This window comes from Limulus polyphemus, unplaced genomic scaffold (genome assembly GCF_000517525.1).
Source record: "Limulus polyphemus unplaced genomic scaffold, Limulus_polyphemus-2.1.2 Scaffold269, whole genome shotgun sequence".
Lineage (NCBI taxonomy): Eukaryota > Metazoa > Arthropoda > Merostomata > Xiphosura > Limulidae > Limulus > Limulus polyphemus.
Window position 1 is genome coordinate 554730 of NW_013665879.1, and position 18775 is coordinate 573504.

At 34.2% G+C, this 18775-nt stretch overlaps 1 long non-coding RNA gene across 1 annotated transcript; it reads right to left on the reverse strand.

The window, feature by feature from the left end:
• Positions 1-8289: 8289 nt before the first annotated feature.
• On the reverse strand, positions 8290-16106 carry LOC111085196. Its single transcript, XR_002610031.1, has 3 exons — positions 16038-16106; positions 15426-15430; positions 8290-8303 (listed from the first exon to the last, which is right to left on the reverse strand). It is a non-coding gene; the product is annotated as an uncharacterized LOC111085196 (long non-coding RNA).
• Positions 16107-18775: the final 2669 nt, after the last annotated feature.

Genomic DNA, 18775 nt, shown 5'->3' on the forward strand with positions numbered 1-18775 from the left:
CTTAAGTCTAAAAAAATATGAAATTTCGAGCAAACAAAAGACACAACCTACCTCCTTGAAAAATTGGTTCAAAAAGAAAGTAATGGCGTCCAAGCACGTTAAAATGGCTGAGAAAGCCACTAGGATAACATTCTGAGCTTCCGATTGGTTACTCATGTCATATATAGAAGTAAGTATATAAAAGGGAGAGTTTCCAAAAATGGAAAGAGGTGGGCGGGGTGCCACTGTGTTTGATTTATTACATTAGCAATATTTTAGCAAATATAAAAGATAAGACGTTGTTATTTTATAATATAGTTCGTCAATATCGGTACGAAACTATAGACTTAGTATTTTGATTTCACAAACAACTAATTTGAACCAGTGCTGCATTCAACATACCATGTGACACATAAAAATCGATGTTTATCTGTGTTTTTTTAATATTTACTTTTAAACTAAGAAATTGAGTAATGTATAGTACTAAAATTTGAATTACAATCTACAGTTTGATAGCAAACTTATTGACATAAATTCATGAAATAGTAGTTCAATAAAATTTTTAATGCAAGTCAACAAGATGACATGGCCCGTCTCCGAAGAGTTAAACAAAAAATATTTTGTATTACAGAATAATGCAAGATTTTAAAAATTTGCAACTCATTAACAATCTTACGCTTAAAATTAATTACTATGTATGACGACTTTCTTATTCGTAATTCTTTAATTATATCATTAGAATTATTTACCTTAACCCTAAATGTTATAATATAGGTAATTAAATGTTTAGCATCATTCTTTTGACAATTAAATGTATTACAGTTTTTGATAATTCCTTTAACTTTGAAATATTTAGCTTATATGTAGTTTTTTAGAAGTAACTACAAACGTTAATAAGCATATAAAATTTACTATCTAAATCCGTACAAAAATCCATAAAATTGATCCATTTTATTCTATTTTTACTCCAGTTTTTCTTTCATATATATTTCTTGTTAATACTATCTAAACAAAATAAATTAACAATACAATTTGTATCACTTAACTTTATAGCAATAGTACCATTATAATCTGGATTCAAGCCTTAAGGATAGAAAGTTTTGTTTTTAATAATGTAAAAATTATCTTTTTGTAATCTGTTTGTTTCTATATGAAAGATATGTAAAATTGTAATCATTATTAAAGCAAAGAGATGAATTCTGAAATGCTCTAATTCATCTGCTTTTACCCATTATTTTTACTTTGAGATCAATGCAGATATATGCGAACATGTAGAAGATAAAAAGTTTGTCCCACATATTACATATACCAAAGGTTAATAAATAAATTACATTTCTTACATCACAAAAGGAACAGTTATAAATAATCGGATGAAAAAAAGTAAGAGAAGGACAGGCATCGCTTATTACCACATTTTAAAACATTTATAGCCAGAAGAAAAAAAAACCAATACACAGCTAGCTAGGCTGAATATAGTTGATACATGACGCATGATTAGTGTCCATAAATTAAATGAAGGATAAAATAAAATGGCATGTACGTAAATTAATACAGCAACACATGACATTCTTTAATGCTAATTATTTAAGAAAGCTACAAAAATGTTTATAAAACAGATTGCAACAGAAGGAAGAATAGCATATATTTTACACAATATATCCAAACCTTAGATGAAATATAATTAAATTTCATTTTATATTAAAGAAAAAAATAATAATTTTATAGAGAAAAACAAAACAAAAAACGCAGCCACAAAACAAACATCCATTATGAGGATTATTTTGCATTGTTAGTTTAGTATGTGGATTAAAAACTAACATAAATATTCTAAGCTGGTCGAACCTTGTAGACATAATTAGGCTTAACGCAGAAAATACTACTAAGAACAAGCGTATCCAACTAATGAGACAACGCATTTTAACCATTATAAGTTATTTATGTTCATGATATTGCATACTTCTCATTAGAATTAGAAATTATTGATGAAAATGTAATAATTTAATATATAACTCTCGATTAAATTTCTAAGAGGATATAAATTACACTCTTCGTTTAACACAATATACATTTATTCAACATATCAAATACTTTTGTTAATTTGATGGTGCTGGTTTCAAAAACGCACTCATAATTTGTTCACCGCCTCTAGATTTTGAGTTATTGTAATATCTCAATATTTAATCAGCACTATGTGAAATACCATGCAATAAACTCAACAGTTTGATGGGTAAAATGCATACATTTTTGATAATTTTGAACGCTGATTGTATTAATTTGGTGTAAAATTCCAAATGTATTGTTCATATATGTTATCTGTTTTCAATATAAGTGTAGCCAATTGCACCTATTTTGCTTCATTTCGACGCTCACTTACTCTGCCCGGGAGTCACAAAACCCTCACGTGCTCAGTTAGCTAGAAAATTCGAGAAGTCCTTCGACTGAGCATAAAAGTGGTGGAGTCAGACGCTTCTCTCTCAGTTGCCTCTCATTCACTCAGTTGGTCACTTCGCCTCGCTCCGCCCACAGTCAAAACAAAATACGATCTTCTTCCTCTCATCATACCCGCGATATAATCTTTCTTTTTTATCTTTTCAGATCTAGTTTTGTAAACATAAATTCTATTATATGTTTTTTATAAAATAATTTGAACAGCTGGCTGCCTCCATTTCAAGTAAAGTCCGAAAGTGCAAAAATTACCCAAACGGTTTCTGCTACATTTGTGGAAATTGTACCACGGTTTAAAGAAGGAAAAACATCACACACATGATAGCTTACTACCACCATTTTGGGTGTAAAATTAATTACCAAGAAAACCATTGGGTTCCACATGTGTGTTGCACAGTTTGCACATCTTCCTTGGCACAGTGGCTGATAAGAAGAGAGCAAGTATCAGGCAGGCGATAGTACTGCATATGCAAGAATGGCTGGGATTGTTCATCGAAATGGTATTTTAAATATCTCCTCAACAGGTCATCAGAACTTTACAATACTATACAGTGTTTCCTTTTATAACAATATCTATGTAATAACTGAGTCATAAGTTCTGGGACTATCTGTAAATATCATGGTGAAAATTTGAATTTTTTGTTCTTTTTTCTCCTCCTTCTTTTTTATTACATGATAACCCAAAAACCAAAACAATGGTGTCAACCAATTTCACAGATGTGACATAGTTTCAAACGGAGTATCCGCTTTTATAAGTATTATTAATAACTATAACTAATTTTAAAAAGCAATAATTCTAGTGTAAACGACGTTATCATTACCCCTTGAAGTTAGCTTTTTTACAGAAATTTCGTGTTCCTTTAAAAAGCTTAAGTACCGGGTCAAACAGGAATTATCAGTTAATAATAGCTAAACAATAAATATTACAGTTGGAACCTCATTGTATTTAGAACTTGGTTATAAGTACAACCTTCCTACGCCTATTGGTACACTGTATTGAAAAAACAACAACAAGCAAATAAGTAAAGAAAAAAATTTCAAAAAATGATGTAAATGTAGGGATGGCTAATATCATTCTTTTAAAAACAATGCAAACAAGATAGTGGGAATGGCATTTGCCCCGGGAAGAATTAACGTATAGCAATATATATGTAACTATTCAATCACAATTGAGTTTAATTTATCCTATTTTGCCTGTTAACATTCAACTGCACTGTGTGCCTGTGCTATTATGTAGGGATGATACAAATGCCATCCCTACTATCTTGTTTGGATTGTTTTTTAAGGAACACTGCATAACCTAAGAATTTGTATCGATTATTTAATGTAAAAATTATCTAAAGGGATGAAGAGTAAGATTTCCGTTGACTTTTTCAATAGAAAAAAATATATTTAACATCCCATTTTAAAAGTTGTTACAAGAAGAAAACAATGGAAAATCAACGTAATAAAAAAAAAGAAGCCAGGAAATGTTTTATTGTTGTAATAACGGATTATTGTGCTAGTATTGTTGGCTTGTAAACGTTATTTTGAAACTGAGAACCCAATAAATGGAGTAAAACGTGTTATTTAGACTTATTTATAAAGTTATCAATTTGTAAGGAACTGGGCAAGTATATGGCTTAGATCAGGCTTCTTTTTTTTTTTTAAATACAACATACTTTCCGTGAGGATAATAAAAATTATTGTGTTTGCCAGTAGACAATGTATATTTGAGGATTCTACATATTTCATAAAATTAAATCGTAAATTTATATGAAAAAAAATTGATTATCAAAGCGCTCAAGTTCCAAGGCTTGGTGTAACAAAAACAAAGATTACTAAACTAAAAGCTTTACAAATACAAATCGTTTCAGGGTACCTTTTAACCATTTTTCTTAACACCCACAAACAGTGTTAACTGTTCGTATTCTGTTTGTTTTTGCAGGTAAGTTAATTGTGCAGTATTACAAGAAACCCAATAATACTGTAAAATTCATGTTACATGTTTTCCTAAGTTGCAATACATAGTCCGAGAGTGTTATATATATACAAGTTATCGACTAAGGGCTTAACAGGATGTGACGTTTGGGCAGGTTTGTATAAAGTAAAAACCATAAGTATACTTGTAGCCTATTAGTTCTCAGGGGAAAGGGTCCAAAAATCCAATGAAACTAAAACCAATTAGCCTTGATCAAACATTGATGGAAATGGGATGGAGATGGAGGGGAACTTGACGAATGGAGGCAGGAAAGATACGGCGAAGTGTAAACGATTAAGTTAAGAGTGGTTGGCTAATGGAAACCTTTACTCCTTGCTGTACCACCAAGCACGTGGTTGTATTCTTGATAAGGTTATTTATAAAGACAACTGCGGCCAAATGTCAGAAACCTTAGCCACCTTGAGGTCTTTATAATCAATTTAGCCTGTGCTCCTATCTCAACCACTTACCTTTCCTCTAGTTACATGACAGCTTGAACGAGGATAGTACTGCCTATCTGTCTGTCTATACAATACACACACACATATGTGCATGCTTATGTTTTATGATAACCGCTGAGCTACTAACGTATTTTAATTCACTGATCATAGTACTATAATTATACGAAAAACCTGTATGTACACACACACACACATGTCATGTTATTATTAGCTTTTCGTAAGGTAAGAGTATAATATACAAATTTTAATAATAATAATACACAGAATACCAAATAAATTTGGTTATTATTTACTTTCTCACAAAAAACAACTTCAACATTTTTTTTTAAACCATAAGAGTAAAGACGTCTATAAAACTATGTGAAATGGATCAGAATCGGTTGTAATTTCTAGATAAATATTTTGTTTTCTATTTATAAAAAGCACACCAGTGATTGAAAGAGGTCAGTGGGTTAGAACATAAACTGAAATATGTAGAAGGAGCATATTTCTTTGGAAGTTTGAGGGGAGCTCTGAGCGCTATCAGCAGGGGGTATCTTTGACAGTTGTCTCTTAAAGAATGGCCGATTTTTAAAGCACGGATAGACAGTGGTCCTAGTAAAGAAAACATAAGCTTATCTCCGTACAGTGGAAGTGGCACGAAAAACAAAGAACAAAAGATTTTCTGGGAAAGCTCTCTAGCCTTGTGTAATCCATTTCCATCAAGTTCTTTAGACCCAGCAAAGTCTGACGGTTTACCAGCAATTTACCTCGAGGATAACAATTCACTCAGAACACCATCACGCGCTTCACCTGACGTAGCTGGCCAATTTTCTACTTTTTAACGGAGTTGTCAGTCGGCTCCCTAAATACATTAAATGCTCCTTAAACTTCTGTATTGAACGTCGGGTCTTTTTGATACCTTATTGAAACAAGCTTTGTGCACTCAGAGATCAAGATAAAACACTTACTGCTGCGGCTAACATGGGCTCGCTCTTTTACACCCGAAACCAAAGTGTCAGCGTAGACGACCAGGGCGTGCGGTACAGAGGCCGGCGCCGCGGGGTCGAATCTCCCGCAGATTGCAGGGTCTGTGGGTGGCCCACACACCTCACGAGATCTCTGTCTTACGGGCCGCACAGCCCTCCCTCTCCACTTCTCCTCCCCCTCTGAAGTGTGTGTGGTTCTGCTTGTTCCACCTTTAAATTTTATGAGTAATTTCTTTACCTCCCTCACTAAAATGATGGACCCAGTACAGTAGAAGTCTTAATATGCTCTGTCTCCTGGTAGTCAGTGTCAAAACTTAGAAACTAGAAATCGCTTTTTATTTGTGTATGGATACGCCCTAGGAATGGTGAATGAGTTATTTCAGAGTGACGCGGATAAAGATTTCAGGGTGGAATAAATAAAAATCACTTGTAAAGATACTAAACCCATACTTTCCACCATTCTCATGTAATTCTCACCTTAATGTTTTATTCTCTAATAGTGTGACGTTTTAATTTTCGACTTATTGTTCATTCATTCTAAGACAAACCTACGCCTAAGATTAATTACCCAACGCTTTTCGATTTTCGATTAATCATGCTAACAGTTTAGCAAGTGCACGAAGGTAGGGAAGCTCTATTGACACGGTATGCAACTTTGAGACATAGCAAGTGCACGAAGGTAGGGAAGCTCTATTGACACGGTACGCAACTTTGAGACACCGAGTATTTGATGGCTTCCACATAACTGTTGGTTATCCCATTTAATATAAAGGCCACACATACACATACTATTGTAATGATAAACAAGATTTTATATACCTTTAAGATGTTTAAGATAGCTCTGCTATCTTAATGTCCGTTAAGAGGTTTCAGGTAGATGGAGCTTCGTTTTTATGTTTTCGTAATTTCATCAGTCATCGTAATAAAATTTAATTATCTATGATTAGAAATATAAATTATGTGAAACTGTTTCGTACAGGAGAAACAGAACCAGTGTTTATCGAACAACGCTGCCCGAAAGAATTTTTAATACTAACAACGTTGTGGAATTATGTTCTTGCTATCCTAAAATATAACATTAAATTACGAATTAAATTATTTCAACCATACCCTCTGATCATTTCGCCTGGTTTTAAGGACATTTTGAAACAGTGACGTTGACGCAGAAATGTTATTTATAGACATAAATAAAGTCAACAAATGCATGGGTGTTTGTGGCAACGACGACGTTTCAAACGCTGCGGCTATGTTTCTGTTCTAAGTGAGTTCCTATAATTCCCTTAAATGGGATGATGATATGACAGTCAGAAAAGACAGGTTTAATTCGATTGTTACTTTTCTATCATATACATATATTATTTTGGTAGTGAAAATTAAACTATATGACAATGATCAGAAACTATTATTTGTTGAGCATAAAGCTGCACAAGAGTTTACCCGTGTCTTGTCTACAGCGGGTATCGAAACCCAATTTTTAGAGTTATAAGCCATAAGATGTACTGTTATACCACCGGAGCAGACATAATGGCAAAATTACGTTTTACACTTCTGGTGAAGAGTTATAATTTGTATCTAAATATTGTCTGCAAATATGCTCATTTGAGGTTATTCAGTTGCAAAGCTTCTATAATGTATCCGTGAGAGGTTCGAAATTATTCACTTACATAGCCATTATAATGTATCCGTGAGAGGTTCGAAATTATTCACTTATATAGTCCTTATAATGCACCCGTGAGAGGTTCGAAATTATTCACTTACATAGCCCTTATAATGTACCCGTGAGAGGTTCGAAGTTATTCACTTATATAGCCCAGGTAATGTATCCGTGAGAGGTTCGAAGTTATTCACTTATATAGCCATTATAATGTACCCGTGAGAGGTTCGAAATTATTCACTTATATAGTCCTTATAATGTACCCGTGAGAGGTTCGAAATTATTCACTTATATAGCCCAGGTAATGTATCCGTGAGAGGTTCGAAGTTATTCACTTATATAGCCATTATAATGTACCCGTGAGAGGTTCGAAGTTATTCACTTATATAGCCCAGGTAATGTATCCGTGAGAGGTTCGAAATTATTCACTTATATAGCCCAGATAATGTATCTGTGAGAGGTTCGAAATTATTCACTTATATAACCCAGGTAATGTATCCGTGAGAGGTTCGAAGTCATTCACTTATATAACCCAGATAATGTATCTGTGAGAGGTTCGAAGTCATTCACCTATATAACCCAGATAATGTATCTGTGAGAGGAATGAAATGTCAATAAACAGACGTTTCTCTGTTTCGGTTAAGACATGCATTTCCCTACATTTCGATATCAATCAGTATATTGATAGAAAAATTGTAAAAAAAAAAATGTTTTGTAAAGTGTGGTAAAGAAACATTTGGCCTTAACTGACTAACGTATTTTTAAGGTTAAAAATAGCTTGGACAGGTTGTTTCGGTACATTCAGGAAGAAAACCACTAAATAAATTACAATCATTCTTGTTGAATTAAGTGAAAGCGTGTCCAACTCTCATAGCATCGAGATTTGGATCGCTTCCGGAAGACGAAAAAATAACTTAATATCTTTAAACAACTTATACAGATGAAACATGGCTACGCTGAGTTGTGTAACTCAATACACAATAAACAATCAACACATTCAGACTAAAGGAAAACCTGTTTTTAAACAAGTTAAAATGGCTTTAATCCAGAAACCTTCTTTTTCGTCTTCTATTACCACACATCAGGTAATATTTTGCACGAGATCAAGGTTTGAAGTTTTGCTTTTTTATGTTTTGAATTGTACCGTTAATCATAGTCTTCCTCCAAAAGCAATTATCGTTGGCAAATTTTAATTCTGTTACCGTAGTAATATGTATATTCTTTTCGTTCTTCTAAAGTTACAAAATGTAAGTTGTGCTATTTCTTTTCACAAATTTCGTTTCAGTTGGTCTGTGCTTTGTGTCTGCAGTTTAAAATTAAAACAGAAGCATTAAAAGGAAACGGTTGACCGTGTTTGGAAAATTACGCCAACTTGTAAAGTATTGCAAAAATGGGTCAAAAGTTAAGACGAGAAAAATAACACAGGTAGCTAGGTAATTGTTCTTTTTGAAATTATTCATTTATATGCGTTAGCACAAGTGGGTATCAGATGTTAGTTATGTTCGCCAATTGTCAATTAAAGGCTTTTACTCATATTTCTTAATAGTAGAAATATATACTGTGTTGTTGTTGGGCTTAGGATTATTCTTCAGCAGGCTTTTGTTGGCGATAAATTCAATATATTCAATTAATAATACCTACACCAAACAATCCTTTTATATCATGACAGTGGAACCGCAATAATAATATGTGAAATTAATTGCAATATTGATGGTACCTTTGTTTACTATATTTTTCTGTGACTTATATTTTTGTTTGTTATTATGCACAAATCTACGAAATGGGCTATTTGTGCTCAAACCACCACGAGTGTCGAAACATGATCTTTAGCATTTAACAGAACCAACTTATGGTTTGGAAAGTTAATGTGAGCCCAGTTTTGTTTATTCGTTTTTGTTTTTACTTTATATTGTGCTTTGTGTTTGAAATATTCAACTATAGTCTCACGCAATCATTGTTATAATTATATGACTATTTACATCAGTATGTTGACATCCTATCACATAGTTTTAAAACATATAAAAAGCATTCTTATTCTCCAGAACACCTTAATTTTCCGTACCTTAAAATTACATAGTCTAAGAACGTAAGCACGCAGTAAAATAAGTGGACTTTTATTTACTAAGGCAAAAAAACAAAACATGGACCACCAGAATTGTTGGTCAAAATCAGGTTTTATTTTCGTTTATAGTTTCAAAGTATGTACTCAGTCTTATGAAATATCTGTACTTTACGTTAAAGCTATTTCAGTTATACAGTTAATCATGATTAATTACACTAAAGTAAACTATATATAGAGCTTTTGATCTCAAAAATATCTACGCTGTATCGTGGCTTATAAGTGCATCAGTTTTATGTAATAATTCGGGCCTAATTATTATCATGTTAGGCTGTTGATCCAATATTCAAATACGTAAACTTAATATTTAATAGTAGTGCTCAAATTATATATATACGTCAATTTACAGTTCATTGATGAACAATTTAAAGTCGAATAGTGGAAAAAATATTGAAAATAGAAATATAAACAAAAAATTATAGTCCCTATTTAGCAAATATGTACATTTTTAACTCAACATCGTACTTTCTGAATCATGTATACATATATATATAGAGAGAGAGAGACAGTTACTGTGTACTTAGGTTTCACATTAGTTTCCTATACATGGTGTATTCAAACTTCCACAAACATTGTATGAAAATCAAGTGTATTTCTTTGTGTACGTCACCAGTCAAACAATATAAATGTAATTTAAAATCTATCAATATTTATATCAGTAACATAGTATTATATTGATCATATGAGCAGAATATATATATATGTAGAAATTATGGATTAAACAGACCTTAGGAAATAATCAGACAAAGTCAGAGGGAGCGTTTTTAGTTAGATGTGCTTATTAGCTGATCATCTCAGTCATTTCACTGTAAGCTTTGCTAGTGTCCCGAATTTATCAATTAGTTTATTAGATAGAATAGAAGTTATTCATCATTACACGATTCTGTGGATAGAGCTTGAACACTCGCTCATTTTTATTAATTGAAGGTTTTCATTGCGCATTTTAAGCACAAATTCTTTTAATTCTGAGGGAGAACCAGCACTATTCTTGCTAAAGATTATGTGTTTAGTAGTGTTTGCAGAATATCAAGGTCTTCTAAAGACCACAGACAATAGGGTATTCTCGTGCTTGAATGTGTATATCGTATCGCACTAAAGATAATACGATTAAAAAAAGTCATGAAATTCTCAAGCTCATGTGGCTCCAAGCCATATTTGGTCACGGTTGGCTAAGTTTTTAAGAAAAACTAGCGGAAGCGCCACATGGCGAACTGGGCGGGCAAACTACGTCACACAAGGTAAACAAAAATGGCGACAGTAGGTGAAGAGGAAGATAGATGTAATATGTCAATTGCACCGTATATGTTTGAACCAGAGCTTGCAGCTGATAAAGTTGACATGTTGGCCGAAGTGGACGAGGACTGGCAGTTGTCTGTTCTTTCTTGGTATGAAACTGTTTCAATAGTTATATGTTACAATGTCATAAAAGACTGTTTTACACTGCTGATGTCAGGAAAATGTGAAAGTGTGGTCACATGAATGATAATATAGTAAATCTATGAGTAAATTCTAGTCAATATTTGTTTTTTCAAGTGATGGATCTATATCTAGATGTAGATCTGATATCAGCTGATGGACTCCCGATACTGAATTCTGCGCATAATCCAATTTATATGCATATGACTAAGTAAACATTAGGACTGAAAAAGAAACATAGCTTGGATAATATTTCAATAATCGATATTGTATATCTAGCATTTTTTGTGTTACATATTAATATCTCCAATGAAATTTCATAAAAAAAGTGTTATAAACATGAACAATTTATAAAAAAGAACAGCCAATTGTTTGTCTATGCCCTTTTTATTTCTTTTTTTTTGGTTAAATTTATGTTACAGCACATCTTCTGGTGTCTTTATAAAATCTGAATGGTTGCTAGCAATTCTATATTGAACTTGAAACATTAGCTAAAACTTAAGCTTGCCCGCATGCCTCTCGTTTTTTTTTTAAATAGCTGATCAGACACGACTATCATCGCTGTTATTGGTCTGTAAACAAGAGCGGGATGAGCCATTGGCATGAGCCTGGCTGCTGCTCGCCGTGCTTGATGGATTTCCCTCAAACTTCGGATACACACTGAGCACTGCAATTTTCTTTAGCGACAGTTTTTGTTGTTGTTGTTGTTTTGCAAATCCCATATTAAATTGTAGTTTATTTTCGAAGTCTGATTCCAAAATGTGTTCACTGCGTGCATGGCAGCTTTCGGCGGACTCCATTTATCACGAGTTCTTGATCCAGGCAATGTGTCGTTTTCTGTCTGACTTAGGTGAAAACTCCTGCAGAGATATCGCTTTTTCCTTGGGAATGTTCCCACATCCATAAACAACACAGGGTAAAATCCATAGTTGTTTACTCACGAATAATTGTCTAGAAAAAACACAAAAAAAACGAATTATTTTCACGTAAACAAACCGACATTTTTCCACGCACAGAGAAGAAGCCGACCGCGACTAGCCTTGTTTACCTTGAGTGACGTCACTTGCTTCTAACTCAATTTTTCAACCAAGCGATCGCAAAGGCTGGCCGTTGCACTAACTTTGGGAGCTGGCAGGGCCGGGTCGTGGGCAGATTATCGAAAAATGACTTGGTCTTAATCTTTAACTTATATTTCTACGGCACTTAAATATAAATACAAACTTATTGTGTTTTTAACTGTCCGACGTCTTTAAAACTTTCACACTTACACTTAAATTCCTCGTGATAGTGTTTAGAGTAATAGTGAACCAATTTATTATATTAACCATCACTGGTTTTACCTCCCATTATTTTAGTTCCAATTACACATATAGTTAATGTTAGCTACATAACATTCCCAAGATTTAACGTTATTTATTACTTCCTGTATCCAGCTCTGTTGCAGAGGGTAGTTAAAGTAAGAGTACTAAAGTTTTTAGACACACCATAAATTATGTTTAGCATGTTATTTTCTCTGTATTACACTTAACACTTTCATTCACGATTAGTTAGAATTGTGAAATTTTCATGGGCAATTCAGGTATTATTATTTTTTTTATTTATTGTATAGTATCTTCATAAACAACAGGTTTTAGTTGTAGGATGGGAATATGACTGCTAGAGATGTGTCGAATACAGGTGCCACTTGCCTCTGGTACTAGACAGTAGGGGTGGCTCAGTGAATTTTCTTTAGTCTTTGTTGTTGTTTTTTTTTAATTTCGCACAAAGCTACACGAGGGCTATCTGCGCTAGCCGTCCCTAATTTAGCAGTGTAAGACCAGAAGGAAGGCAGCTAGTCATCACCACCCACCGCCAATTCTTGGGCTACTTTTTTACCAACGAATACTTAGATTGACCGTCACATTATAACGCCCCCACGGCTGAAAGGGCGAGCATGTTTGGTGTGACAGAGATTCGAACCCACGACCCTCATATTGCGAGTCGAGCACCTTAACCACCTGGCCATGCCTGGCCGATTTCTTTAGTCAAAAGAAGGCTAGGAAGGAACTGACAAAACAAGCATGTTAAACTAAATTCAATTTTTCTCAATAGGTTTATTCTATGACAGTAGCTCAAACCGACAGCTAGTCATTCTGTGTTCCCTAGGCAGGGCATAATATATTATTTATTTATTGTTACTTTCATTAACAATATTGGTTATACTATTTATTTTTATTCATTGTTTATTATTATAATTTTACTATAAGAAGTGTTTGCACTGTTAGCTTAGTAGACGCATTTAAGACTAACCAAAATGTTCTAAGCTGGCCGAACATCGTGATATATTATTGGGATTACGACCGAAAATGTCGTTAACAGCGACAGTACTCAATTGATGAAACAATGCGTTCTAATCTTTATCAGTAGAAACATGAGAAAAGTATATTTAATCAACTATGCTGTTAGTCAAACTGATTTTTAATTTCGCTCTAAATACATAGATAGCTCTGATCGGAAATTAACATTAATAGACCTATTGTGCAAAATGATTTATTAGTAATTTCGCTTTATTGATTACGTTTTGGAAGAAATTAGTTTGATAAGAATTAACTGAAGATGTGAGATTAAACAGACATCATTACGTTTCTCTATAGAAGTTTAAAAATAGCTACACTTTCCAAAACGGTTGTGTTTGTGAAACTTTCCTATGTCTATAAACTTTAAGGTTAATCTACTTTAATAAGAGCCACAATATTGTGGTGTGTGCTTTTTGGAGATTATATATATATAACAATACCGAATGACGAGAGTCAAATATCTCAGAACTATAGTTTATTTCTTAATTGATAAATGATAAAAAGAAAACGGTACAAGTTGGCCTAAAAATTGGTTGGTTGGTCAAAACCAAACGCTATATTTGTTTGATTTGTTTAAGAATTTTTCGCGCAAAGATACACAAAAAAAGGTATCTGAGCATATTGACATCATTAATTTTGAACTAATAGACAGTTAGTCAGTCAGCAGCACCCATCGCACATTCTTGAACTACATTTGCCAGACTGAATAATGAGATTAACGTCTCCCTTGTTGTGCACCCACAGCTTCAAAGTGCAGTGTGCGTTCTAGCCACTGGGCCACGCTCGTCTTCCAAAACGCTATTTATGCTTAAATAAATTACTAGCATCAACTACATACGGCTAAAAAACCAACATATTAATTCATATATAAGCTTAAATGTGCATAATATTTACGTAAAATAGTTGATAAGATGAAAACATTGAATAACGTATTGGTCAATTGAAACAAAAATTGACACTACAGCCATAATGAAGAAGTATATTAAACTAGCATCTAGGGGGATTACCCTAATTATCTGAAACTAAATCTTTAAATATATGATAATATACGTAGTAACCAGCTTCCTATGTGTTCATTGGAAATGCATGTTTCTCTAGAAATAAACGTGTTCATCGAGTAAGTAACCTGGAAAATTGTGTCCTATTAATGTTAAAAGCTCGAGTGATTTCAAGACATCCTCACTATTAGTTGTCGTGGTTACATTATTAATGAAAAGCTTGAAAGAGAAAACACTTAATATTCCTTTATAAGACAGCTCAACTTTTACCCTTGGGAGGGGTGTTTGGAAGCGGTTCACCAACACAATTGTTTTCAATTATCTTTATGTTCTTATATTCCTAGTCAATCTATAGCAGATGTACAATTAATGGCGTGAGTATAAAACATACAATTAGGTAGAAAACTTTGAGGCAGTATATCACGTGCGCGTTCAAGAACTAACATGAAAGTTGCTCTACCAGCACATACACACTCTCTATAAAACTAAATATAGGACTTCTCCCCTGGGTCTAATTCTCGTGATTACCAATACATTTTATGTGTATATGCTGGTTTCCATTGTTATAGAGCATACGTCATGTTGGCTAGTATTAACACTTAAGCCCAATGATTGCATTTTACAACGAATATAAAGTGATTAAATATTGCAACTACTCACATGTAAATCGAGTTTTATCCCAACAAAACACATTTTATTTTGTGTTATTTTAACTCTGTGCACAGTTCAGAAAATAACATGGCCCGCCATGGCCAGGTGGTTAGGTCGCTCTACCCGCAATCTGTGGGTCGTGGGTTCCAAACCCCCTACACCAAACATGCTCGCTCTTTCACCCGTGGGAATGTTATAATGTTACGGCCAATCACAGTATTCGTTGGTAAAAGAGTAACCCAAGAGTTGATGACTAGCTGCCTTCCCTCTAATTTTTCACTGCTTAATTATGGACGACTAGCGTAGATAGCCCTCGTGTAGCTTTGCGCGAAATCCATAACAAACAAACAAACAAACAAAATAACATTTTGTTGTTGTTGTTTTCTGCCTACCCTCATCAAGTGAGTAGGGAAACAAAGTCGACTGGTCATGAATGACATTATCTATAATACAGGATACCAAGCTAATCAAGCCAAATCAGATTGTTGAAGTTAATAATGGACCATGGAAGGGTTAATAACAGTTCGGTTTGGGCATATAAATGTATATTTCATAAATTTATCTTTCATATTAATAAGAAAAGAAAAAAAAACAACTCACGACAAACATACTTGTACGCCAATTTAGGCCAATTTTCTTCAGTTCATTTATAAATGCCCCCCTCCACACACACACACAGTGGCACAATGGCATGTCTGCGGATTTCAATATCCGTAGTGGGAAGAGCACGGATAGCCCTTTGTGTATCTTCATGCTTAATGACAAACAACAACACTTTTAAATTTATCTTACAAATTATTCAGAAATATCCTTTGTACATTTAGAACATAACGCTGAATGTTATTCAAGGCATGAGACCTATAGGAGGGTCAGGTACACTATGGACCTCTTCCTCCTTCCTTTTCTGTTGTCTTCTTTTCTCATGACACTGATGTACTAGTAATATACCCCTTTATTTTGCTTACTCGCGGAGATTTAATGTTTCTGGCAATTGTCTACAGATGTTTTGCATTAAAATAAACTTTTCGTCCATGTTCATTAAATGGGTACTATTAATTATAGTACTTATAGTATTTGGCACTTGTGTATAAAGTTAAAATCATAGACAATATTCAACGTTAAACTGGTACACAATTAAAAACATTTTATTTAGGCCTATCTGAGGATGACGTTGTAACGTAGAAACACGTAGAGTCGTCAACTTTTTGAAGGCCATATTAAGGCCTAAATAAAATGTTTTCAACTGTGTACCAGTTTAACGTTAAATATTATTTATGATTTTTTGGGTACTATTAACTTACAGATGCACACTAAGTTTATTTTAGAATAGATAGAACGATTTGTTTTGTTTCTTGAACTTCATGCTTAGCTACTCGTGGGCCTTCTGCGTTAGTTGTCCCTAATTCTGAAGGAACACACTAGAGAGAGAAGACAGCTAGTCAACATCACCCACCGCTAACTCTTGGACTACTCTTGTCAGATCGAATAGTGAGATTTGACTATCAATCTTATAACCCACCCACGGCCCAAAGTGCGGAAGGCGATATCGTTTGGGGGCATTAATTGGGCGCGAAACACAAAAAACTCAGACCCACAGTTCAGTACACTAACCACTGGGCCGCATATGGCCTAGCTAGTACGAATAATATTGTGTTTTTGTTTTTTAAATGCTGAGTGACATTTTTGATAAATAAACAAGAATAATAAACTGTAGATAAACAAGATTAAATAATCGAAAGCCAACCAGCATTCTTGGTTATTTGTTCAAATAATTTAAAGTCCTCCTTTACTGAAGACCAGAACACTGTATGACCGACGACGATTCGCAAGACATTTAACTGTTAGAACTTATTCCTTTATAACGTCTAACGTAGTTACATTTAAGAACATTTCGACTTTAGAGGCCCATTCTTCATTTCTTCGAACGTTAGAATTGTGATACTTTCCTAATTACCAGCAATTTTAAATTATTTCACTTTTTTCACAACACAAAAGGATAAAAACTCTATAATCCGAGCGCTTTCGAAAGCTGGACTTTTCTTCTTCAGGAGCATTCTGAGTTTGCCCCTGAAGAAGAAAAGTCCACCTTTCGAAAGTGCTCTAGTTTTGGGGTTTTTATTATTTTGTGTCAAGACTTCTTGAACCTACTTGTTTTTCTGACATCCACTTTTTCATGGTATTGCTTGCCTGCAATTTCTTCGAAGTTGGATTTCTTAGGGCTGTTAGAAGTGGTTTACCATGGAAATGCAAAGTGTAATTTCATTGTTTTATTGTGACAGGTGAAAACAATTAAAGCGTCCTTTCATTGTTTTGCATTGCAGGTATGTTTTACTTTATTTTCAGCACCAATGCTGTTTCAGCGATCGCCGGAACAGTGTCATTTCAGTTTCTGTCCAATACAGCTTGGCCAAATGGTTAGGACACTCGACTCGCAATCTGCGGGCCGCAGGTTCGAATCCCTGTTCCGCATGCTTGCTTTTTCAGCCGTGGAGACGTTATAATGTAACGGTCAATCCCACTATTCATTGATAAAAGAGTAGCCCAATAGTTGGAGGTGGGAGGTGATGACTGTCTGCCTTCCCTCTAATCTTTCATTCTTAATTTAGGAACGGCTAGCGCAGACAGCCCTCGTGTAGCTTTGTGTGAAATTCAAAACAAAACAATCCAATACACCTCATGATAAATTTTGTTACAAATTTTCTGAGATTTTAATGTGTTTAAGCCTTCAAAAGCCGAGCTTAGCCTAATGATTATCGTGCCTGGGAATAGTGCGTCCATAGTCAGTCTTTCTATAGCTTTGCGCACAAATTTTGAAACAAACAAACAAACAAGATAAGCCTCAATCTAGCAGGTGCAACAATTACAAAGAAACTAGAAAGAATGAACGTAGAGAGAAATAGATGTCGTCCAATGTCGCGTTTGCGGTAGGTGTGGTCGTTATCCATTTAAAATCACAGTTTTGTCTGTTTTAGTGGTATCACATGTCTGGGCACGTTGTCCCCTTACTACTTTATGTTAATAAAACAGTATTGTGATTGTGTAAACTTGTGTGTCACATGTCTGGGTACGTTGTCCCTTTACTATTTTATGTTAGTAAAATAGTATTGTGATTGTGTAAACTTGTGTGTCACGTGTCTGGGTACGTTGTTCCTTTAATATTTTATGTTAGTAAAATAGTATTGTGATTGTGTAAACTTGTGTGTCACGTGTCTGGGTGCAATGTCCCTTTACTATTCTATGTTAATAAAATAGTATTGTGATTATGTAAAGTTTTATGTCACATGTCTGCGTACGTTGTTCCTTTATTATTTTATGTTAGTAAAATAGTATTGTGATTGTGTAAACTTGTGTGTCACATGTCTGGGTACGTTGTTCCTTTAGTATTTTATGTTAGTAAAATAGTATTGTGATTGTGTAAACTTGTGTGTTACATGTCTGAGTACGTTGTTTCTTTAGTATTTTATGTTAGTAAAATAGTATTGTGATTGTGTAAACTTATGTGTCACGTGTCTGGGTGCAATGTCCCTTTACTATTCTATGTTAATAAAATAGTATTGTGATTTTGTAATGTTTTATGTCACATGTCTGGGTACATTGTCCCTTGGCCCGGCATGGCCAGGTGGTTAAGGTGCTCGACTCGCAATCTGAGGGTCGCGGGTTTGCATTCCCATCCCACCAAACATGCTCGTCCTTTCAGCCGTGGGGGCGTTATAATGTGACGGTCAATCGCACTATTCGATGGTAAAAGAGTAGCCCAAGAGTTGGCGGTGGGTGGTGATGACTAGCTG